We start from the raw sequence: 25,114 nt of genomic DNA, 5'->3' as shown, positions 1-25,114 counted from the left end.
TATTGACAAAGAGACTAAAGCTGCCTTAACTCCTTCCTCTCCATCACTTAGTAACAATTTTAGGAGTGGGAAGAAAGAAAAGAACAACAACAATAGTAACAACTCTAGAAATTCTGTCTGTCCATGATGTTACCTGATCTTGAGGTTTATGGTGGTTTAAAAAAAAAAAAAAAGTTGATGTACAACAATCAGTCAGAAATGGTAGCGAGTATCCTGTGATTCCCAGTGGTTTAGTAACTAAAAATCACTTTCTAAGCAGGCAAACCACTAATCTGCTAATAGAAGGATCTATGATAAATTATGGTCCATCACCAAAAATGTAAACATAATGTGTCTGGATGTCATAATCCTCCAGCAAAGAACTTTAAGGAGTAAAGTTATCATCTGCCAGTAAAGAGAAGTATGTGTTTCTAGCCACACAGGATGTCAGGGATTATGAAGTTATTTAAAACCCTTATTACAATCTTATCAAGTTTCTTGCAATGACCTTCGAGTTCCTAATTGATCACATGATCTGTTCAACAACCCCAATCGTTCTCTGAATGTACTCTACTTAATCTCATCTGGCCACAGTGCCTATTTTCCTTGCACTGCCTATATTCCTCCACATGAACTGCTCTTCCTCTGGATGGGCAAGGTCACTTCCTCAGGCTTTTCTCAGATGGAATTTGCTCAACAGACCTAGTCTTATCATCGCCCCTAAAATAGCACACCACTCCCATTGCCAACGCCATATACCCATTGTATATTTTTGTGCATTGTACTTATCATCTTTTACTTTATCTTATAATTTCCTTATGCATTTTATTTTTTGTGTCTGCCAACACAATATAAGTTCCAAGGGGATAAGGATCATTTCCAGTTTTATTTATTAGTATATCCCAAACTTAAAGTAGTCCCTGGCATATAATGGGTGTTCCATAAATACTTATTGAATAAATGTGTAATTCTAAAGGCAACAATAATGCAAGAAACACAGACATGGGACAATCAAGAAGAAAGCACTAAATAATTTTAAATATAGCTGATAAAATATATTATAATCATGTCAAAAGTTCAGTAATTAATCAAATTTAAGTCATGGTTTAAAACCTCACAGTAGAGGTTAGAAGTCAAGGGTTTAATGTGTCAACTGTAGTCTATGATAAAATAAGGCAACTTATAATAAAAGGTAATATGTGAGCCATGTAAGTTTTTAGCCTTGGTCTAAATCCAAGCTCTATTACTTATTAGCTAGACGAACTAGATCAAGCCTTTTGATTTCTCTTAGCTTTAACTAAGTCATCTATAAAGTAGGATAATAATGCCTACTTTGTAGGTTTCTTAGGACCATTCATATCAGTTAGTTCATATGAAGTACTGATCTCAAGGAATGATTAAATAAATAAACTGATAATATTACTAAGATTTTGAGGGAATAAATACAGAAAGAGATTTCTGGCCTCTATCAGTAAATACATAATTATTTAATCAGGATGGTCACACAATTCATAGAACTTAGATTTGCAGAGAGACAGTTCTCTTATTTTGTTCATAACTAATCTGTCCACAAAATAGAAACTCAACTAAATTTTTACCTAGTTTAATTTACTCCCACCCCACATTTTAAAAGGCCATGTGATCTCTCTATTAATATTTTTATTAACAAAATATTTAACCTCCCATCTAGCACCCCCATCACCTGTTTCTCTCCCTAAATTGACCTTGGGATATAAGGGTCCTACACATCCTTGAGGCACAGCAAGCAAGGACACCCTTCATTTCAATGTCCTTTGTCTTTAGGTCACTACAGTCTAATAGCCCAGGCTACCTCTGAAAACCTCATGGTCAGCTCTTTTTTTTTTTAAGATTTTTTATTTATTTATTTGACAGAGAGAGAGAGCACAAGCAGGGGGGAGCGGCAGGCAGAGGGAGAAGCAGGCTCCCTACTGAGCAGGGAGCCCGATGTAGGGCTCAGTCCCAGGACCCTGGGATCATGACCTGAGCCGAAGGCAGACTCTTAACCGACTGAGACATCCAGGTGCCCCAAGTCAGCTCTTTGATCTATGCGGTCCTCATAGGCTGCCAACCTTTGAGTGATTACCATTTATTTTGTCTAGTCTCCTGCCGTAGAGTTTTCCACCTGCCTCTACTGTAGGATCACCTTAACCTCCCCAGAAGCTTCATGGTAACAGGATGGCTGGCTCTCCTCTCAGGATGCATGACACATGGGAGAGCCATCTGGGTTGGTTATGCTGCACACCTTCTTGGTACAAAGTAGGTATATCAGTTATCCAGAAAATCCTAGTTTTTGCCAATTGTCTGTGTGATTACTTTCACTCTAAATAATGTCGCACTCTGGATTGTCACCCCACAAATGGGAGCGCAAGTAAAAAAGCTCTGCTCTTGCCATACCACTACCTGTGTAAGGTCTCTGTGCCTTGCATCAACTGCTTGGAAAACAAAAACCCAGAGAAGGGAAATCAGGATGCAAAAGCCCTACCACTTTACTTTCCTCCGAGAGTCATTCCTTCTCTTCTCTTTCTTTTCTCCTCCCCCTCTTCCAGACTCCACTCTCTGGCTAAGCTTTTATAACAAACAAGGAGATTTCGTCCACGTTTCAGGAGACATCTATTAGCTGAGTCCTCCAGGCTGAATTTCTGGTATGATAATAAGATAGATAAACCAATTCTGCTTAATTCCTTCTTAAAACAATAGCCTGGCAAAGTCTATGCTGTTGCATAATTCTGTTTTTTAATGAGAAAAGCTGAACATTTGGCTCATATTCCTTGTTTGGCCAGAGCTTATTCTGCCTATTGGGTCATGCTGCAGGGGCTAAGACTATAATATCTGTGCTACTCGCCCTAAAGTGTTTTCTTTTATTACTTTTCTCTTAATGATTTTTTCAATCTTACATCAATCCAACTGAGATCTCCTTCAAAGAGATTAACTTCAATTGTTTAAATACCAAAGGCAAGAAAGAATGTTCCATAAATTATAAAGTGACTATGTCTCAATCAAAAGATGAAACCAGAACTGAAGAAAAATTATAAAGAAATTAACAATTTGCTTCAGAATTGCTTCCACATTTCTAATTGGCACCTTCCTTCCCACTGAGGCACATTCACCTTCAAGTGTCCTGCCAACCATTCCTCAGCCAGATTTTCTTCTCCCTAAGGCATGTATTTCGCCCTTGAAAAAATATTCTTGGAGTACCATTTTATCTTCTATCGATACCTACTCCCATAAAATAAGCAATCTGGAAAGCTCTAACAAAAAATAGAGCATATGTATGTTATATGTCAAGACAAATAATGTGAGTCTGGGAAAATGATTCTATAGTAGGCACCAATAGAAAGGACAGTTGGGAAATGACTTTTGAGTGAGCCAAAGAACAGTGTCCGCCATGATGTCTTCTCTTCCTAGTGTCCCATGGGTTATATGTCAAGAAAAATAATGTCAGGTAAATTTATTTTTTTTTATTTTATTTTTTGGGATGGAGCAATCCTTTATTTTTAGACACTTTCACAAAGAGATTTTCAGTAAGTAATCTTTCCAGTGGAGAAAAGCGAACACATAGAAATCAGTTACCAGCCATTAACAGTTGCTCTGCTCAAGGCCTACGATCCTCCTGGCCTAAGTGATAAGGTGAAGACATGTACTTCCTTTTCTTTTTTAGTTTATCCTGCTGCCTCTTGATGGCACTCCCACATTTTATCAATTTCTGCCAAAGCAGATGTTTTAATGAAAAACAACACAGATGGGGTGCCTGGGTGGCTCAGTCGTTGAGTACCTGCCTTCGGCTCGGGTCGTGATCCCAGGGTCCTGGGATCGAGCACCGCATCGGGCTCCCTGCTCCGCGGGAAGCCTGCTTCTCCCTCTCCCACTCCTCCTGCTTGTGTTCCTTCTCTCGCTGTGTCTCTCTCTGTCAAATAAACAAATAAATAAAATCTTAAAAAAAAAAGACAACACAGAGATCTTAGAAATGTGTTTTTACAAACACAGTTCACTATAGCAATTTTTCTCAAAAATAACTTTTCAGAAAGTAATTTTTTTCAAAGATTGCTTTTCAGAAAGTAATTTTTTTTTCAGAAATCCTGGGGCCTGGGACATTTCCCTGGAAAGATTTAAGCTATACCTCACCTTCAGAAATCACACAAATATAATACACACACACTATTACATAAAAATGTGTCATTTATGCACAAAGAAAGGAACCAGAAGGGAATTCCTAGTTGAGCTACTTCTATATAACAAACATTGTGATTATTGGTAAGATCTAGAGATAAATCAAAATAATAAATTAATGATAATAATTAACATTTATCAAGCACTTAGTATATGCTTAGCATGGACTGTGATTTCATGTAGTTATGTTGTTTAATTTTTACAGCAATTCTATGGGATAGGTATCACTATTATTCACACTTGATGATTGAGGATATGAAGCCCCACAGAGATGAAGTAACTAGCTCAAGGTTGCATAGCTAGTAACTAGCCCAGCCAGGATTCAAACCCTGACCATCTTCCTCTAGAGCTTGCACTCGTCACCACTAAACCATATTGGCTTCCAGGACCAGGATGTCCAGAAGAGAGAGGGAATAGGAAATAGTTCAGGAAACATCATACAGGGGGCCAAAATGAACACCAGTGATACAGAAGCAAGGTTCTGAAAGAATTTCAGGAAATTTTACATGGTAGTTAAGCCGCCTTTTCAATACTTAAACTCCTAATAAACTTGTTCTTACAGTGCCCAGGCTCAGGGACACTGGGAATGAGAGGTGACCGTGTCAGACACTGTCCTTTGGCCAACTCAAAAGTCATTTCACAACTGTCCTTCCTGTTACTTCCTACAATGGAATCCAAAAGCTAGATACTCGTTTTCCCAGACTCAGAGTAATAGGTTGCCATGTGACCAAGTTCTGGCCAAAGAGCCATGAGTCAAAAAGGGAACTCTAGCAGACAGTTTCTGGGAAAGATTTTGTGTGCTGACATTACAAAAGAAAAAAAGCAAGAGATAGTGCCACTCCTTCCTCCCTTCCACCCTCCTTGAATATTGGCATAAAGGCAGGGATTATAGCAGCCACCTTGAGTGCTAAAGTCAAAAAGCAAGCTGAGGATGGACCTAGAGAGTATTATGCTGAATGAAATAAGTCAGACAAAGAAAGACAAATACCATATGATTTCACTTGTATGTGAAATCTAAAAACCAAAACAAATAAAGGAAAAGCAGAATCAGACCCATAAATACAGAGAAGTGAGGTTGCCAGAGGAAAGGCGAGAATGGGCAAAGTGAGTAAAGGGGAGTAGGAGGTACAGGCTTCCAGTTACGGTAGGAATAAGTCATGGGAATATAGTCAATGATATTGTAATAGTTTTGTATGGTGACAGATGGTAGCTACCCTCGATAGCATAACCTACAAACTGTTGAATCACCATGTTGTACACCTGAAACTAATGTTAACATTGTGTGTCAACTATATTAAAATTTTTTTTAAAAATTAATGAAAAACATTTTTAAAAGGAAGCTGACATGGGGGAATAGACATATTAGAGACTTGTACAGAGAGTAGGATTGTGGCTGTCAATGCAGAGAAGTTGACCCAACACCAGTCTTCACCTACCTAGAGATTTGGTATGTGAGAAAAATAAACCTTATTTGATTAAGCCTCTGTTTTCAGCTGAATGTATTCCTAATAGGCATAAGGCTTTAACAAACTGGATCAATTTTTATTTCATTTTGTCAGAGTAGGATCAGCCCTAGTTGGATTTTAGGAGTTTCAACTAAATGATTAATGGATTATTTATCACATTTGTTGCCCTCTCTTTCCCAGTAGGTAAAGCATTTTGTGAGACTGAAGCTAATGTCAGTGAGCATAGAAGGAACTTTGGGTAGATTAAGGATTTCTTCATTTTTTAAAAAGTCAATCTGAAGCGTATTTTAGGACTCACATGTATTTCTTCTCCCATAATATCTTTCAATGTTTTATTTTTCATCATTTTAAAATCATGAAAAACATACTTGTTTATGGCACATTGCAAAAATAAAAGGTAACAAGTGTTTCTTTTCTTTGTAATCAAAAATAATTAAAGATGTTGCTTTAAATATTGCAAATGTCTAGGTCACCATGGTGATTCAGTATGCTAATACATAAACGAATTATTCACAAATATTAAGCATCTACTATGGGTTCATTTGTGGGCTAAGCTATGAATGTAATAAAAAGATTTATTTTCTGTAAAATGATTTTTCTCACTCTTTTATGGCCCATTCATTTATGTAATCATTGCTTATGTTAGATATCATGGATTTCTAGAACAAACGTTCTCAAACATAAGGGAGCATAAGAATTGCCCAAAACACATATTAAAGATGCAGATTTCTAGTCTTAAACTCCAAATTCTGATTTAATAGATCTGTGGTAGCAACCAGTGATCTCCTTACTTAATAAGAACCCAAGAAATTGTGATGGAATCAGAATCACTGGAATAGCATTTGAACAACTGTCCTGAAAGGCAGACACAATCTTTTTAGATCTCATTATCCGGGAGGGTTCTTGATCACTTAATATAGGGCACCTGGTGGCTCAGTGGTTAAGCATTTGACTCTTGGTTTCAGCTCAGGTCATGATCTCAGGGTCCTTAAGACTGAGCCAGGCACGGGGCTCTGCACTCAGTGTGGAGTCTGCTTGAGATTCTCCCTCGCCCTCCACTCCTCCCCATACACATGGATGCACACACTCTCTCCCCCTCTCTCTCTAAAATAAATAAATAAATATTTAAAGTATATATAAGACAAACAGGTGAAAAGCAATATGGGATTTCTACATACAGTTTTGAATAAAGTATAATATATATAATAAAAAGTGTGAAGTGGTTTTTGTATGTGTCTTAATTCTTTGTTTTTGTTTGTTTATTGTCTTTTGTTTTCAAAGAGTTTATATTATCATGCTCTATTATTTTTGAAAGATATTAACACTAATACAAGTTCTGACAGAAATTAGAAATTTTACATGTTCTTTTCCATTTATTATTTATGGTCCTTGTTGATATTTGTTGGTCAGTTTAGTTATAGTAAATTGACTTTATTGTAAGCAAAATCTCCATTTTAATCCTTCCCATTGTTAAAGCCCTAATTTTATTAATGTCTCTCTAGCATTCATTCATATATAATTTCACAGAAAAGTCTGTAATTCAAATTCACATTCGCCTAAAAATGGGAATTTCCACAACAGCAGTGGATTACAATCTTCTTCAACCCTCTTTGATCTTCTCCCAAGAGGGAGAGTCTTTGAGGATAAATAATTTTGCTTTTTTTTTTTTTGAGGATAAATAATTTTGCTTTTGCTTCCTATAGTCAATTTCTCTCATCCCTTTTCATTTCTTGTATGTGGCCTGATGTGTTCCATCACTCCGTCTAAAGTAAACTATTTATTTATGATTGAGCAGAACTTCACATGATGGATAACGGATGAAGTATTCTAACATATTGTGTCACTCAGTATGAGAAGCAGGATGAATATGAAAAGGAGGGATTGGAATAAAAATTACTGACGTTGAATGAAATATATACTAACAGATACATCAGAAACATGTCTTATTGGCCTGTGAGACTAAAACTGCTCTTTATCTCTTCATCTTCTTTAAACAAACATGCCCTCCCCAGGCGCCTGGGTGGCTCAGATGGTTAAGCGTCTGCCTTCGGCTCAGGTCATGATCCCAGGGTCCTGGGATCAAGTCCAGCATCGGGCTCCCTGCTCCTTGGGAGCCTGCTTCTCCCTCTGCTTCTCTCTCTCTCTATCCCTCTGTCTCTCATGAATGAATAAATAAAACCTTTAAAAAAAAAAAAACATGCCCTCCCCATTTTCCTCACCTCTCTGGTCTGGCTCTCTCCAGACTTTGAAACTGAATTCACTTTTCTTTCCTCTGTGTCTCTGACATTCAGTGGCCCCCTCCCTGTGGCTCGGTCGCGACCTTAGATTGACCTCTCTCTTTTTTTCTTAAACTTTTTTTAATTGAAGTATTCGTGCACAAAATACTGATTCAATAATTTTACACATTATTTAATGCTTACCATGGTAAGCATAGTCAACATCTGTCACCGTAAAATGTTATTACAATATTATTGACAATATTCCCTCTGCTGTACTTTTCATCTCTGATCCAGTTATAAAATAAATAAGTCATGGCTTCTCTCTTTCTTCCTCACTCACCCCCTCCACCAGAAGCTCCTTCACCTCACTCGTCTCTCCCAGGGGCTGCTCTCTCTGCACCCATTGTCTTTCCAATCACACTGATGACTGATCATGAGCCAAACTGCTGACATAAACTTGCTCCAAAATATGTCCGTAATATCATTTTCCTGCTTAAGTATCTGTAGTTCATTCTCTATCTCTGAATTTCAACAACTTTCTTTGTCTGCTGCATTGATTTTTCTTGTATCAGCCATGGTATCCAAAGAGGTGTGTCTGGTGTCCTCTTAGCCAAAAGAGGTAGAGAATATGAGGTGAGGACCAAAAGACTCAGGAACAGGAGACAGTGACAGGTTTTACAAACAGTGAGCGCCAATTATTTGGCAAAACTGCACTATATATGCTTATATGTTAAAATCCATACTCTATATCAGGCTATTTCAAAAAGCAATTCTAATTTGCCAGAAAGTAACAGCAACATTTTAAGGCTCATGACAGATAGGCAGGCAAATGTGGTCAGGGTTAGAGGCCAAGGAGGTTAGGCATCTAAACAAGAAATCCTGACTGTAAAAGGGCTACTTACATATAGGAAAAAAGCGAAAACAATGTAGTTATACAAGAAGCATTCCAAAATCTTTGGATTTTAAAAGTCTTTATATCAAAGAATAAAAATAAACAGAGTACATATCAAAGGATAAAAATTAATGTTTGGTATCATTCTGTAAGAGTTGTCACAGAAAAGGGTGCCTGGGTGGCTCAGTTGGTTAAGTGACTGCCTTTGGCTCAGGTCATCCTGAGACTCACATCACCCCCTGGAGTCCCAGGATGGAGTCCCACATCGGGCTCCCTGCTCAGCGGGGAGTCTGCTTCTCCCTCTGACCCTCTTCCCTCTTGTGCTCTCTGTCTCTCATTCTCTCTCTCTCAAATAAATAAATAAAATCTTTAAAAAAAAAAAAAAGAGTTGTCACAGAAAGACTGAAGCCATAACGAGCTGATTGGGAAGACAGTTCAAGGCCGCAGCAACAAAGCTTTTTAACATGGTCAGAAATAAGAAAAGAACAAGGGAAGAATAGATCTGCTTTGAGGACAAATAGTGTCCTGCTGATGGCTGACAGTGGGAAAGCAAAATATCTCAGCTTTATTCTTTTTTTCTCTGTCAATAAAAAAGATTATAAAACTGAGAGTATAAAACCTAGCATTCAGAAATCAAAACCCAGGAGGAAAAAAAATGCGAGAGAGCCAGGCAATAAGGGCCAGGCTCCAGGCTAGGCAAATGATGTGTCAGATGTAGAGATAGTACCATGAGATCTTTCTCTTAGCACATAACATACCCTATGTATAACTGAGAAGAAACAGGTTGCTCATGGATTTACTGTGGTTACAAGACAAAGCACCGAATAAAGTATGAAATATAATGATAAATCATTCACAGATAAAATACATCTGCCAGTTTTTCTCATTTCTTCTCTGGGAAAGATAGCATTGAGATGGGTTTCTACAAAGAAGCAAAGTAGAGTAGACTCAGACCAGCATTCTTAACTTCCATCAGAACTTGTACAGCTAGAAACTGTACCATAACTTGGAACCATGACGTGTGAAAAGGCACATGATTCCCATGTCAATTTTTGCTGTGAGGCAGGGCTATAGAGCAGAGTATTGGGATAAGGAAGGATGTGCTGGCTCGCACAAACCAAAGCAAGAAGGGGTGTATGCAACTAATATATTGATTTTAAACTCTATGAGATATAAAAATGAAACAACTTTTTTTCCAATTTCTGATTAAAAATCCTTTGGTGACTCTCTCTTTCCTGTGTGTTAACTACATTTTAAGTATTTCATACTTCTCCAGGCACTTTTGGTTATCCAGACTTAGTCCAGTCCATTCTTTTTTTTTTTTTAAAGATTTTATTTTATTTATTTGAGAGAGAGAGAGCACAAGGGAGGGTAGGGTCAGAGGGAGAAGCAGACTCCCCGCTGAGCAGGGAGCCCCATGTGGGACTCGATCCCGGGACTCCAGGATCATGACCTGAGCCGAAGGCAGTCGCTTAACCAACTGAGCCGCCCAGGCGCCCAGTCCAGTCCATTCTAAAACTCCAAACTCATATCCAACTCTGAGCTTTCCTTTTCTTCCTATGAAGATAGGTGTTGTAATTCTATTCCATGATCACTGATTTATTTAAATTTAAATTTATTTAAATTTTTAAAAAGCATGAAGTTAAAACACATAAAGTGACACATTTTTAGACATGGAAATGGTATCTCAGAAAACAGAAGACAATCTCCTTATTTCTATAGATGAAGGAGCCAAAATCAGAGAAAGTAAATACCTTCTGAATGTTAAACTAAAGAAGACCTAGACCAAAGAAGACCTAGAGAGTGAGCCCACAATTCCTTGTTTGATGCTTGCTTCATTGTAGCACTAATCCACTTTACATCTTCAAATGCATGCAGTATCTTCAAATGCCAAAATGGCAAACATGTTTTTGTTTTTTTTCTTCAAAATTATTTTTAATTTACTGATTAAAACAGAGAATATGGCATTGAGTCTTCTTCCACATGGAACATAGCAAGTTCTCTTGGTGTAGCATTATTCTGATCTACATAAACACGTAGTTCGAATACTTAAGAAAAAAACACAATTTGAACTTTGCTGAAATCTCCTGCGTTTCCTAAGTCAATACCATTTAGCATTCCCAACTCATTCCCTATTCCTTTCTCCACCATACATCCAATGTATACTCAGGCCATATATTATGGTATCTTCACTTATGTTGTGCATTTTTAGAGCTTTCCAATTTGTTAAACTTCTTCCTGGAAGGTCCTATCCCTTCCTTCTTCATCTTTTTCATTCCTTCCTACTCTTTTCACCACCCTAAAAAATGGTTGTTGTCTTCTGTGATACATTCACTTCACTCTGTGCCTCTATTATAAGCACTTTTCACTTTAAAACATAATTAATGCATGTATGTTCTCCCAATGAGACGTAAGTTCCTTGACAGCAGAAGCATATTTTATGCATCTTTATAGAAACAGAACCAGCTACGGAATCTGGCACATTGTAAGATCTCAACAAAACAATGTTAAGTCATGGATCTGAACTTTTAGCAATAGATCCTAAAGTGTTCTGAATCAAAATCTCTTCACTTAGGGAAAGAAAGCATTAAAAGAGGGTATTATTTAAGAGTTTTTCACCTGCAGATAATATAAAACTGAAATAAAACAGATTAAAATTTAAAATACAGGAATACATTGCCTCCATGACTGAGAATTCCAAATGTGAGGGAACCTTCACGAGTAATTTGATTAGAAACCTGGTTCCACTTGTCTTCTCACTGCATTCTTCCCTGTGTCAGCTCTATCTTCAGGTTGGTCCCACCATGGTAAAAAATGGTGTCGGGAATTCCAAGCATCATCACATCTATATATCTCAACTTCTAGATGATAAGCAAGTTTGCCTTCTCCCAATCATTAACTTAGTTAACAAACCAAGCATTTAGCAAGAAGATTGAGTTAAAGTGATTGGTTTAGACCATTTAGGGTCCAACAATTTGTTAATGGTGTTAGTTATAGCAAATCCTCTTGGCTGAGGAATTCAGTGTCCTATTTGGAAGTGGAAGATTGGGAAAGAACTAATGGGAAAACACCAAAAATGTTTACTACAACTAATTAATGAGTAAGGTCCCTTTCAACTCTCAGGGTTTATGCTCTCATTAATCTCATTAATATCCTTCCTATTTAGCTTGTGAATTATTAAAACTCTCTATTTTATTGAATTGCCTTGTATTTTAAAGAGAAAGAAAATACTTCAAAATTATTTTACTGCCAATTCTAATGCATAATTGATACTTGAGAAAAGGAAAGTAATATATCTCAAGAAAAGGTTTTTTTAATACTCATCTCACAAGAACACACATACACAAACATAAATATATATGTATATCTTTTGAAAATTTCTGCCTTGTTTCATTCTACTAGTCCAATTTCTCTTCATGTTAATTTAAAGACTAAAGTCTAATCCACTACAGCATTATTCCTTTTCCAAGAAAAATTCTTGTACCCACAAAAAATGAAATTATTATTAATTATGTCAATAATAGATCAGGTTTTGGAGTAGATCACCCAGGACAATGATCCAAGTATTTATTTTATAAAATGACAGTTACAAGTTAATTAGGTGCAACTTGGCAGGGGAAGGCTCTTTTAAAAGACATATAATGTTATTTCCATCCTTTCCTGTAATTGAAGCAGGATTGGTCTAAGAAGGCATGAAATGCTTGTTTGGGTTTTTGTGTCCTGAGGGGAGAAGCTTCAGGCCCAAACAACACAAGCCAGTGAGCAGGGGTGAGAACACAGATGGAGGATATGACACCTAACACTAATACACAGGGTGACCTTTGAAAATAAAGGATATCTAAGACAGAGTGTACAAAGCTCATGGTGATCTTCCTTGGTTCTAAGAAGATGGGAGCAGCAGAAGAGGGAGACTTAGAGATGCTCTCATCCCAGGCAATCTGGCCATTCCTAGCCATACCTTGCCCAATGAATGGTTAACTTCATTACGTAGAGTTCCACTTCTGAAGAAAGGAAGGAAAAAAAGGAGGAAGAGCTAGATAGAGGAAAGGTAGGACTAAAAAAGAAAAGTAGGGGAAAAGAAGGAAGGAGAAAAGGAAGGAAATTGAGACAAAACCTCAAGGTAATAGGTAAAATCTAAATAAATGCTGATGAATGCAGAAGTACTTTGATTCTTTGGTTTTGGAGAATACATAATAGCAGCATGCTAGTAAATATTTAACAACCAGGTTACTGAGTGAAAAAAAATAGCTTTATTTTTAGCATTTGCAAATTCCCATGGCATAAATACTCGCACCATAACCCATTTCAAGTTACTAATGTGATGTCACTGTTAAGAGATACACAGTAGTATACCATTGTCTGGTATTTCTGCCTTACAAACAAAGTGAATATAAATAACTTCAAGAACATATATAATAGTAAAATATAGTAAAATAATTAGGAAGTGAGAAAATTTGAGATTTTATTAATTTTGCTTTTAATATGCTTTCTTTAATAATATGTCTATATAATTTTAATAATGGCTGTGGATATAACTGGTACACAGAATTCATGAAAATTAAAAGTTTAATGAATAAATAACACTTTTAAGCTGACTGCCCCATACCACACATGATATCCTCATCCATGGCAACCAGATGCAGTTTATTGACAGCCACACATATTTCAAAGCTACCTAAATATTAGGGAAAAACTATGTTTGTCAAGTAAAAGTTAGATAGGATACTGAAGCAGAAAATGTCCATTGGAATATGACAGAATTAACACATGTTTTTCTACCTGTCTCCCAAATCAACTAAAATTTCCATGAAAAATTTTTTAAAAAGTAAAATCCATAAGGGAAAGAGAATGGGAGAGGCCAGGTTACCAGGGGGAAAAATGTAGCCCAAATTTTGGAAGCTGGGAAGTAGAGACAGGAAAGGCAACTCTTTTATTAGCAGAGTCTGGAAAAAAAGAATCTACCAATAAAGGAGCAGCTAGAAATCTATTGCTCATTCATACTTTCTATTTCACACAATGAGATGATCTTCTCTTCCCAAATACTTGCAGGAGACAAAAGAATGTATTTGGGTATGGATTATGGGTGGGTGTGGTTGTGTATGTGTACAAAACATGAGAAAGTGCTTTGTCCTGTTTTAAGACTGTACCAAGCAAAATAGGAGGCTGAACAATGGAGCCATTATATTTGAATCACATTAGCGATTAGTGATTCACGTAGTATATCCTTGGAATACCATCATCTTTCTACCAACTACATGTCCTCTAAGCAGCTGCAGCTGGGTCTGTCCATCTTTGCATGCCCCATTAATTCAAAAGATAGTTTTTTGGTGCCTGCCCTGAGATGAAAAAATGTCATAGGCCTTAGTATACAATGAAGAATAAGAGGCATTTACTTTCAAAATATACCTAAAGATTAATATTGAAGATACTCCTATAATAATCTCATTATTATAAGAAGATAATATAAAGATATAGAAGTAGGGATAAGAACAGAGCAAGCACGAAGCAAGATGAATCCTAACTGCTAAGTAGGTGTTAAGTGGCAAGGGAAATAGTGTTTTGTCACAGAAATAAACTACAGGAAAGCCAAGATAGAAAAGTACCTCAAATCTGGGAATCAGTGAGTAGATCAGTAGTAGATTAGTGTGGCTGAGGTATAAAGTAGAAGGAGGAAATGGAGAAAACTATAAATATAGAGATAAGCAGGCACCATATTATGACTGACCTTAAAAGTCATTTTAGGAATTTTGGACTTTGTCCTAAAAGTGATGCTGTGCTTCATATGAAGTCACAATTCACAATTTTTTCCATACCACCAGGGATCTTGACACTTGCTATTCTACCTGCTCTAGCTACAGTTAGCAAGATCATGAGTATCTGTATTCCAACATGATCTCCCTATGAATACAATTCACAGAAAAGGAAAGATTAAATTGTATCACAGAGAATAAGCCCATGCTACATTCTATTTAAGTTTCTACTGGCTGATTTTCAAAGTGCATTACACAATATTTACTTATTCTTAAAGCAATTTGCAGAATGCGCATGTAAGGAAATTAAAGACCTAGTGACAAAGATAATTTAACTTGTAATGTGCTTGGTCGGAAGGTGGGATTTTGGTAATTTAGTGTTTTCTTTAAATAATTCTTTATTGTTCATGGACAGCTATGGAATTCTTATTCTCAGAATTCCCATGCAGTGATATATTATAGGTGACTCTCTGACAATCTGCCTTGCATCACTCTAATTTCATGGTCTTTCTTGTTATGTATAATATCCTCAAATTATCTATCACAACTTAATTTATGAACACCCAGGGTCTGAAATCTCTTGAGAAGAAACTAACGTCTAGGGTGAAAAGACCAGATGCGTGCGTCTACCCAGAAAAGCCAAAATGAGAATGCAGGTAAGAGAAGAACCAAAGTCACATACTAGGATGAATATGGAAGTTAGCCAGCAGTGAATGAAGAGTATCTAAGAAAATTCAAATTTGTATTTAAGATCAATGTTTATGGGTCCCCCGGAAGTGGAGCCCTGGACTTCCACTCGTGCGTGAGGCTAGCGGAGCCGGAGTCGAGACCGGAAGCCGAACTCGGGATCTGACAAGTTGGCCGGGCTGCCCCGCAGGATTATCAAGGAAACCCAGCGTTTGCTGGCAGAACCAGTTCCTGGCATTAAAGCAGAACCAGATGAGAGCAACGCCCGTTATTTTCATGTGGTCATTGCTGGCCCCCAGGATTCCCCCTATGAGGGAGGGACTTTTAAGCTTGAACTATTCCTACCAGAAGAATACCCGATGGCAGCCCCTAAAGTACGTTTCATGACCAAAATTTATCATCCTAATGTAGACAGGTTGGGAAGAATATGTTTAGATATTTTGAAAGATAAGTGGTCCCCAGCACTGCAGATCCGCACAGTTCTGCTATCGATCCAGGCTTTGTTAAGTGCTCCCAATCCAGATGATCCAATGATGTAGCGGAGCAGTGGAAGACCAACGAAGCCCAAGCCATAGAAACAGCTAGAGCATGGACTAGGCTATATGCCATGAATAATATTTAAAATCGATCTGATCATCAAGTTCTCCTGTTCTGTTCTGCCAAGACTTATTCCTTTTTTGTTTGCATTTAATGGACACAGTCTTAGAAACATTACAGAATAAAAGCCCAGACATCTTCAGTCCTTTGGTGATTAAATGCACATTAGCAAACCTATGTCTTGTCCTGATTCACTGTTGTAAAGCATGAGCAGAGGCTAGAAGTACCATCCGGATTGTTGTGAAACGTTTAAAAGCAGTGGCCCTTCTCTGCTTTTATTCATTTTCCCCCATCATGGTTTGAGTATAAAGCACTGTGAATGAAGGTAGTTGTCAGGGTTAGCTGCAGGGGTGTGGGTGTTTTTCTTTATTACTTTTTTTGAGAGGGAGAGGTAGTTTTATTTTAATTTTATGGGCTCCTTTCCCCCTTTTTATGGTGATCTAATTGCATTGGTTAAAAGCAGCTAACCAGTTCTTTAGAATATGCTTTCTAGCCAAGTCTAACTTTATTTAGACGCTGTAGATGGACAAGCTTGATTGTTTGAACCAAAATGGGAACATTAAACAAACATCGCAGCCCTCACTAATAACATTGTGACTTGCTGTCAAGTGCAGAATCCTTCCTTCAAGAAAAAGCTTGTGACCATTTTGTATGGCTTGTCTGGAAACTTCTGTAAATCTTATGTTTTAGTAAAATATTTTTTTTATTCTACTTTGCCTTTGTACAGTTTATTTTACTGTGTTTATTTCATTTTCCCAATGTGACAATCGTATTTAAAAAATTAAAACTGATGGAACATTCTCTTTTGGTCTTTACCATCTGACAAGTTGATCCGGCAGGAGGTGGATTTTGCCAGTTTCTTTTCCCTGATGCAAACTTGTGTTAAGATGTCACTGAATGGAATATTTATAAGCTGGCCCTGAGCATGCATAAAGCATTGGTATTTGATATTTTTTTTACCTCCTAGAAATTTGCATAAATGTGTTTGTGTTGTCTGATTAGATGATCATAGGTGTCTTGCCATGATGTTTGAAACTTACTGTACAGGAGAGTCACAGCAAAGCAGCAGTTGTGACTGTGTAGGACTCACATGTTGTGCCACATTTGTTTGTGTCTGGCATTTGGGATATGACCTTTTTCTTAGTTCTTGTCTGGAAACTTCATGTGTAACCACTGGTATGTGCTACTAGGAAACACCAATCTGATAATCATTTGGGGTTGCTGAGGCATTTATGAGGCTTCCTTATAGACCTGATGAGCAGATCTCAAGCAGCCAGCTTGCATAAGTGTCATCTGAAAGGTTTCTTCCTTTGAGAGTATCAGATTCTCAGTTAATGATTCTTTCATCCTTCGGTATTTGCTGTGGGAGCTCCTATTGTTTGATATTCAGTAATTTTTTTTCTGCATTGACAGAGTTCCTCCCCTCAAAAAACTGTTCTTTCCCACCCTTCTCCATATCGAATTCCCTATCCTTGTTCTTTGTAAGTCATCAGTGTAGCCAGTCCTGGGTATGTAAATGTTAACCCGCAGGTTGGAAGCTTTGTCTCTCGCAATTTAAGGTAATGGATATTGTAGCCCGTCTGAATTTCCCCCACTCTTGATTCTCATAACTTCTGGAGTTTCTTCAGAATGTGGTGTATTTTACTGTGCTCCTATGTAAGATGAAGAATTATCTATTAAAATTACATTTTCAACATACGAAAGTTAAAAAAAAAAAGATCAATGTTTATGGACAGAAGCTGAGTGAGTGTGTGTGTGCGCACGCGCGTGTGTTTGTTACTTTCACAAAGTCATAGAATTAAGACAAACACTGTATTCTCACTATGTTGCTGCTCATGGGTCTGTGCTAAGCCATCTCTAACAGGTGAGACCATGCTACATATCAAGTTTCCTCTGGAGCTTCTTTCTTCTTTGGATGGGCTGGCAGGTGGATATGTATCAAATTAAATTATGGTCTAAGTATTTTTAATAAATATGTCTTCAAATAAGTTAATAGCCTCTTCATTAGCAAGAGCCATTCTTACCCAAATGCACTTTTGTGGGTGGGAGTGAAGAGCTTTTCTCTAAATTGTTGGTACAGTAGTCTAGCAGAACCCTGTGTCCTCCTAGGGAGTGTTTTATCTTTAACACTATGAGAAGCCTTCCTGGACAAAGCAGCTCCTGGAAGTCCTGACTGCTAATGATCTATTCCTGATTCTCCAAACCTCTGTCCCAATGAATCCCTCTGCTAATGCACATGACCAGCTCATCTGTATCATCCACCTCTCAGTTTTTCCAGAGTGCCCAGGCTTCTCAACCACCCAATCTTTATCTGCTGGCCTAGTGTCTAATCCCATTTTCTCTAACAAGCTACTTACTCTCATAAGAAGCTCTAGGTTTAATTCCTGACAATTTGCTTTATTCTCTCCTGCTCTGCCTTCCCTTTCTCTGTTTTAAGTTTCTGTATTTTGAATAATTGGCAAAATGCAATAAAACAGTACATGCCTTATTACATGGAAAAATGCAAGTCAAAGTACAAGCCAGAGAATAAAGCTTGAAATGAGAAATCAGGGTAGCATACGCTAGCTGATGATGAACTGAGACTTAAAAGCTCAAATAAAGAATAGCTCACTTGAAGGTCTGGCCTGAAAGTTTTAGAGTAACAAAATAATCTATAATATATTCTGTAGAGTATATGTAATATTCTGCTGAATAAAGGAAAATAGAATTTAAGCAGAACAAAAACAAACATCAAAGAGATTCAAGTTGGAGAAACTCGAATTAGGATTGCCAGATAAAAGATATCTAACTAAATTTGAATTTCAGATAAACAACATTTCAAATGTAATTTTATCTTTCCTAAATCTGGTCACCCTAACTCCAGTGGAATTTATTTTTTTTATTTATTTGACAGAGAGATAGAGAGAGCCAGAGAGCACAAGCCGGGTGGTGGGGGGGGGGGTGGAATGGCTGAGGGAGAGGGAGAAGCAGACTCCCCGCTGAGCAAGGAGCCCAATGAGGGGCTCTATCCTGGAACCATGACCTGGGCTGAATGCAGATGCTTAACTGACTGAGCCACCCAGGCTCCCCTCCAGTGGAATTTTAATACATCTCCAGAGAAGTATTTAAAACTCATCTTTACTCCGATTTAAATGTGCACACTTGAGCAGCTAACTAACAATGTCCCATCTTAAAGCCAGAGATCAATCAAAGGTTAAGGTTTCTGTGACTTTACAGATCCTATTTCTTATACGAAAGTCTCATGTCTCCTTTGCTTGCTGTGATCCTCACTGGTATTGGTTTCCCAACATCAAGATAAAAATAAGAAATAACATTTGAAGGACATTTTTCAATTTACAAGAAATTTCTACATAAAACATGCCATTCAGTATACACAATTGTAATTAGTATAATTCTATCTTTTTAATATTTGGAATCTCTGGTTTTCAAATAACAAATATGAATAACACTTCTGGGATTCTTCTTATAGAATTGATTGTCTTCTATGTCCCACAGTGCCTACAAAAGTGCTTTCTATATAATAACTATCTGTTCAATGTTTGTTTAAGGGATAAATATGTAAATGGCTTTCTATTCTTATTCCAGAGAGAAATGCAGCCTCAGTTTCAGTTCTTCCCTCCCACCTCCACATTGTTTGCTGTAGACAGCACTAAGAGCAGAAAAGGGAATACCATAGTGCAGTTGTGCAACACCCCAAACCTGCCAAAAATCAACAAGGAAAACCATGTTTGAGAGTAGTTTCCTAACACAGGATCTGTAAAGGGGCTTCTGGGGTAGAGTCTACAAGAAACTTTCTATAAAAATGTATGCATATTCCTGGAGAGGAACGGTATAACTTTCATTATGTTCTTAAAAGGGTTCTTGACCTAAAACCAAGTTTAGAATTTGTTTTTAGAATTGATTCATAGGTGAAGTGATTCATAGGTGTCACTAATATAAATCAGAGAGAAATGTATATTATGTATGTGTTGAAGACATTTTTCATTTGCTACAAGAGAAAATACAAAGCTATGAAAGTTATCTGTGTAGCTAAAATAGTGTTTTAACATTCAAGTCATACACTAACAGTATTTTCATGGTACCCCATTGTAAAACTGTTGTCAGGATCAGAATTATCTGTCTCACATGTTGCCAGTTTCATGGTGAGAAATTTATACTACATATAACTGTAAACACAAGAGGCTTGATTTGGCCAGCAAATTAATTTTACATTCAAATGCCTTGTTAGAGAATGTCTCATGATTTATTCCCACATTTGTTACTTTATCTTAAGAACTTCATCATTATTTTTATTCAGATATAGTTGACATTATAAAAAGAGTAGGTAACCATCTTTACTTAAAACCCATATATATGCGAAATCTTCTATTAGACTTAGCTTAGCACTTTTAATAAGTATTTGAAGCAAAAAGTATTTTTTAAATATAATTTCTTCATCATGCTGGAGATTTTTCTCATTTCTGGACTTCTTCCCATTTCTTGTAGCTGGATCTTCTTTTCTGAATTTAGATCTGGGTCCATGCCCCTTCCACTCTCCCCCAAATAACAGGATAAGCACAGCAACTTCAGAAGAAATGAAGCAAGAGATTGGGGGCATATTCTAATCACATTTTCAAGGTCTCTTGCACCCTCCCATATTGTTACACAAAACATAATAAAAATTATTTCCTGCTTCTGCTATATACTTTGATAACAAGTCACAAAGAACAATGTCCACTCTGACCAATACTAAGAACAACAAAATTTGCTCAATACCTGCCAAAGTGTAAACTGACTCCTGATGTCACTGAATGGAGTTACACATTTCAGTGTGTTGGCAATAAAAATAAAATCTGTGAGAGATGTAAAGCCAAGTGAAAAGGGGGAATCAAGGACACATGTTTTAAAATCCTAAAACAGGAGAACTCTTCCACACCTGTAACTTTCCATTTAAGTGCTAACTTGCCCATTATGATTTTTCATACTGGGTTGCTTTCCTTCTCCACCTTACATAAAATGGTGTTCATTTTGTGTGGGACCCAAGAAAACATGTCCTAAGCTTCTACTTTAACTCACACTGTGATAAGCATACAACAGGCATTAAATATTTTTAACTTGAAGACTTTATTGACCAAAGTGTGAAGTTTCTCTAAGAAACATAAAAACAAAAGATTCAAGAATGCACAAAGCAGGTAAGTAATAAAACATCTGATCTATAGAGGCAAAATGACAATAACAAAAGGCATTATTATTGTTAATATTCTTCAATGTCCCATCTTAAAGCCAGAGATCAATCAAAGGTTAACAACTGCCATAGTGAAGAGCTACATAAACTTTTTACTTAGAATATCCAAATAGTCGAAAGCTTTTTCCAGATGTCACTTTTCTAACCAGTTTAGTATTTAATGATTAGCTTATATGGTAAAATTCACTCCTTTATTTCTGAGGCGAGTTATTCAATTAGAATTTTCTCTTCAATACAAAAGGATATAATGTTTCTTCAGGAATCTTCGAACAAGCAAAGAAGGAACAAAGCAAAGAAACAAAAAAGAAAATTTTTAAATACTCATAAAGCCACCTGCCAGAGAGAAACATTTGATATTTATCATTTTAGACTTTTTATAATATATAGGCATTGTGGATGGAAATGATAAAAATGATCAATTACCCACATGCCTTCTTCCATATTCTCCTCTATCCTTCATGTGCCATGTGTTGAAGATGGCAATGCCACAGAAGTGAGAAGCTGATCCCCTATATTGCCACAGGGAGCATCACCCACCAAACATCCAATTAGACTGAGATGTGAGTAAATAAGCATATTAGAAACCAGAAATAAGCATATTAAACTACTTAGGTTTTCACAATAGTTTTTTAGCAATATTAGCTTATTCTAATACAGTAATTTGTACTTTGAAGCGAGATGTTGCCTTAACAAATCCTTAAATATATGTCATCAGCTGAGCTGTTGGATTTTGAGTGGTGAGAAATCTGATATCAGAGACTAAAAAACAATGAGCTTTATGCATAGTGGAAATGGTTAGAGAGAATACAAAAAGTAGTGTGTGTGGGCTGCCGTTACAGGAGAGCAGCTAACTATTATGAGAAACAGATAAGCCCAGGAGAGAATGTGCTGATTTGCAACGGAATCATTAGAGTCAATAAATTGGGGGCCTGGAAGAACTGGAAAATATCACTTCTAGAAACCAAACAGTAAGACATAACATAGAAAAAGGTGGAGGAACCAAAGCCCCTTAAGACATAGCCTTGTGAAGAAGACAGAATAGGTTATAGATTTTTGGCTTTGACAGGACTTTAGACACCTCCATTAGAAAGAAGGTGAGTGTGAATATAATAATAAAATGTATATCCCAAGATTAGAGAGATAGTTATGAAAGTAACAGTGCTATGTATTCATTAAACAATTTTTATCCTCTGAATATACACACACAAACACATTTTCAAGTCCCCTTGCATAAAAATAGGACCTTTAACTATTTCTCCTCAAAGAAAGTGAGCATTCTATGTTTCAAGCAGTTAAAAGCAAGTATGCCTTCACTACACTCCTTTTATCTCTCCTTACTGACTAGATGATGCAGGTGTATTGAAGCCACGTAATGAGTATGGAGTAGCCTCATGATACACTGTGATAGATCTCTGAATGACTACGTGCAACAAACACTCCTCACTATCTTTCCCCTACCACATTCACGAACATATCCAGATCAGATTGTGAAACTACAGACAAATGACCTTATATTATATTTAGCAACTGTGATGTTAAGATTGTGATAGCAATTAGCATTATTTCCCTAATACAAATGGATAAATAGATCATGTTGCATTTATGTAATGGAATACCAAATAGCAATATAAATGAATAAAATAATGAATTATAGGTATACATGATATCAAGGGCCAATCGCAGGAATAATGTTCCTGAGACAAAAATAAATAAACAAGTTTAAGAAGAAATGCATGGAAAAAACAAATTTAATATCTCTAAGAGTGAAGTTCTCTCTGAAAGTGAAGAAAGGAGTATGAGATTGGGGAGGAAGATCAGATACAATGTTCAAAGATAAAGGTAATGTTTTATGTCTTTGTATCACATGTTTTTAATATATTTACTTTTTACAAAAATTTTCATTATTCAATCGTTGCCTTGAAAAAACTTAAAATCAATGTATTCAGTAATAACATTTTTGAATCACAAATATATACCTACAGGGTAAATGAATAAACAACTCCCCTAATAATATGGAAATCGTACTTAGCACTTTTGCAAAAGCCTCCAATGATAGCATTAGACAGGCTTCACAGGGTGCTGCATCTCAAATAACCTTGCAGTCAACATGATGTTCTCTGGACAACTGAAGGCAATAATAAAGTGGCTCTAACCATTAAAAAATAATGCAAGTTATTGATACCAAATACAGAACCAGAGTCTGAATAAAATTATTTCTTAAAATGTGAGGGGGTGATATTTACATTTATAAATTGATATATAATACGTAGTTTGAAATATGTATGCATAACTATAAAGTAAATATAAACAGATATATAACCAGAGGAGGTGTGATTTTTATACTTTTTTGTATTATTTAGTATGGCTTAAGGTTTTTTTTTTATAATGGGCGTGTATATCCTTAAAAACTATAGTCACTCTTTCAAAAACTCAGAAAATACTTTGTACCACAATGAGTGTTCTCAAATGACTTTGCCACTTTATGTTCTATATCATTTATCTGTTGTTGTGTAATAAACCACCCCCCCCAATCTGGTAGCTTCAAATAGGAGCCATTTATTATTCCGTCATGAGTCTATGGATCTGCTGGGTGGCCCTGCTCATCTGAACAGGTTCAGCTGATCCTGACTAGGCTTGCTTATGTTTCTTCAATGAGTAGGTTGGTCAGCTGGAGGCTGGTCACAGCTGGGATGACCTAGCCAGCCTCCACTGCCACAGGCTATCCCAGGCTTGTTCTCATGGCAGAGGAAAGTGTTTACAAGAGGCAGTGAAAGTACAAAGCTTCTTGAAACTTATACTAAAAACAGTCACTTCCACTGAATTCTTTTAATCTGAGAGAGTCAAAAGTGCAGCCCAAATTCAAGAGGTGAGGAAAAAGATCCCACTTACTGAAGAAAGAGATGCAAACATTGTAACAGGATGATGGGGTGGGAAATAGGGCCATTTTGGCAATTAATCTACACAGGATCTCATTTAGAGCCCAAAATGAAAACCAATTATTCACCAAATGAACCCAAAATCTACTCCTACTTCTCTTTAACATTACTTATTTCATGTGTCTAAATGCCCTGTTTCTCTAGCCCATCCAGTGGGACCTGAATTGTAAGAATTTCATGTCTCATTATCCTTGAGCCTCATTTCTACATATTTTACTTTAGTTATTTATTTAAAACAAAACTACTGAGTACAATGCTAAGTGTTAGGAGTAAAACAGTAAATATGGCACAGTCCCTGCCACCAAAAAAAAATGGGTGTGATTCAGTGCTTCATCTGAGTCTGGATGTGGTGTAAGGAGCCAGAGCCTCCATGGGAGTAGCTGGTGGTGTTTTATTTTTTTTTTTAAAGATTTTATTTATTTATTTGACAGAGAGAGACACAACGAGAGAGGGAACACAAGCAGGGGGAGTGGGAGAGGGAGAAGCAAGCTCCCCACCGAGCAGGGAGCCCAATGCGGGGCTCGATCCCAGGACCCCAGAATCATGACCTGAGCCGAAGGCAGACGCTTAACGACTAAGCCACCCAGGCGCCCCGCTGGTGGTGTTTTAGAACAAGACATACAGGTGCTGTTCCTGCAGCAGCAAGCAAGAGGGTAAGAGAGAAAATGAAACCAAGCAAAAGTGCAGATCCAGTACAGAACAAATGAATAAAAGAGCATCACACATAAAGGCCAGATGAGCACAAGAGTTTCTTCTATTATCTCCTACGTTTGGGGGAAAACAACAACAACAACAACAACAACAAAACAAAACAAAACTTTGACCTTCATTTAGTGTACATAGCTCTACATCTCCATAGAGATTCATTCCTACATGCCAGTGCCCCGGCTGGGTTCAGGAGTTCTAACCTCCTCCCAAAAATTCCACTTTAGAACCCAATGGAATCCATCAGAACATGGTAGGACCTCTTCTTCCACCATTACTCCTCCACATTAGCCAAATTCCTCCTAATAGGATGGAAGTTCCAAAGCCTGGAATGTTTGATTTCTCTCCCAAATATATATATATACAATACAGATATATTAAAGAAATATTGCATTGCCATGCCATTTTTGTGATCCTCTCCTTAAATCCTACTAACCTTTAATTTCTCATTCTCCAAAAATCAAAAGGAAT

The 25,114-nt window shown here is 37.0% G+C and overlaps 1 pseudogene; it reads left to right on the top strand.

Moving 5' to 3' along the window:
* The first annotated feature begins 15,249 nt into the window (after positions 1-15,249).
* LOC112825638 (ubiquitin-conjugating enzyme E2 N-like) lies at positions 15,250-15,955 on the top strand (annotated as a pseudogene).
* Positions 15,956-25,114: the final 9,159 nt, after the last annotated feature.

Source organism: Callorhinus ursinus, unplaced genomic scaffold, assembly GCF_003265705.2.
Source record: "Callorhinus ursinus isolate GAN/ISIS: 27379988/994484 unplaced genomic scaffold, GSC_fseal_2.0 scaffold4, whole genome shotgun sequence".
NCBI classification, from domain to species: Eukaryota; Metazoa; Chordata; class Mammalia; order Carnivora; family Otariidae; genus Callorhinus; species Callorhinus ursinus.
This window is presented reverse-complemented; position numbering and strand designations above follow the sequence as displayed.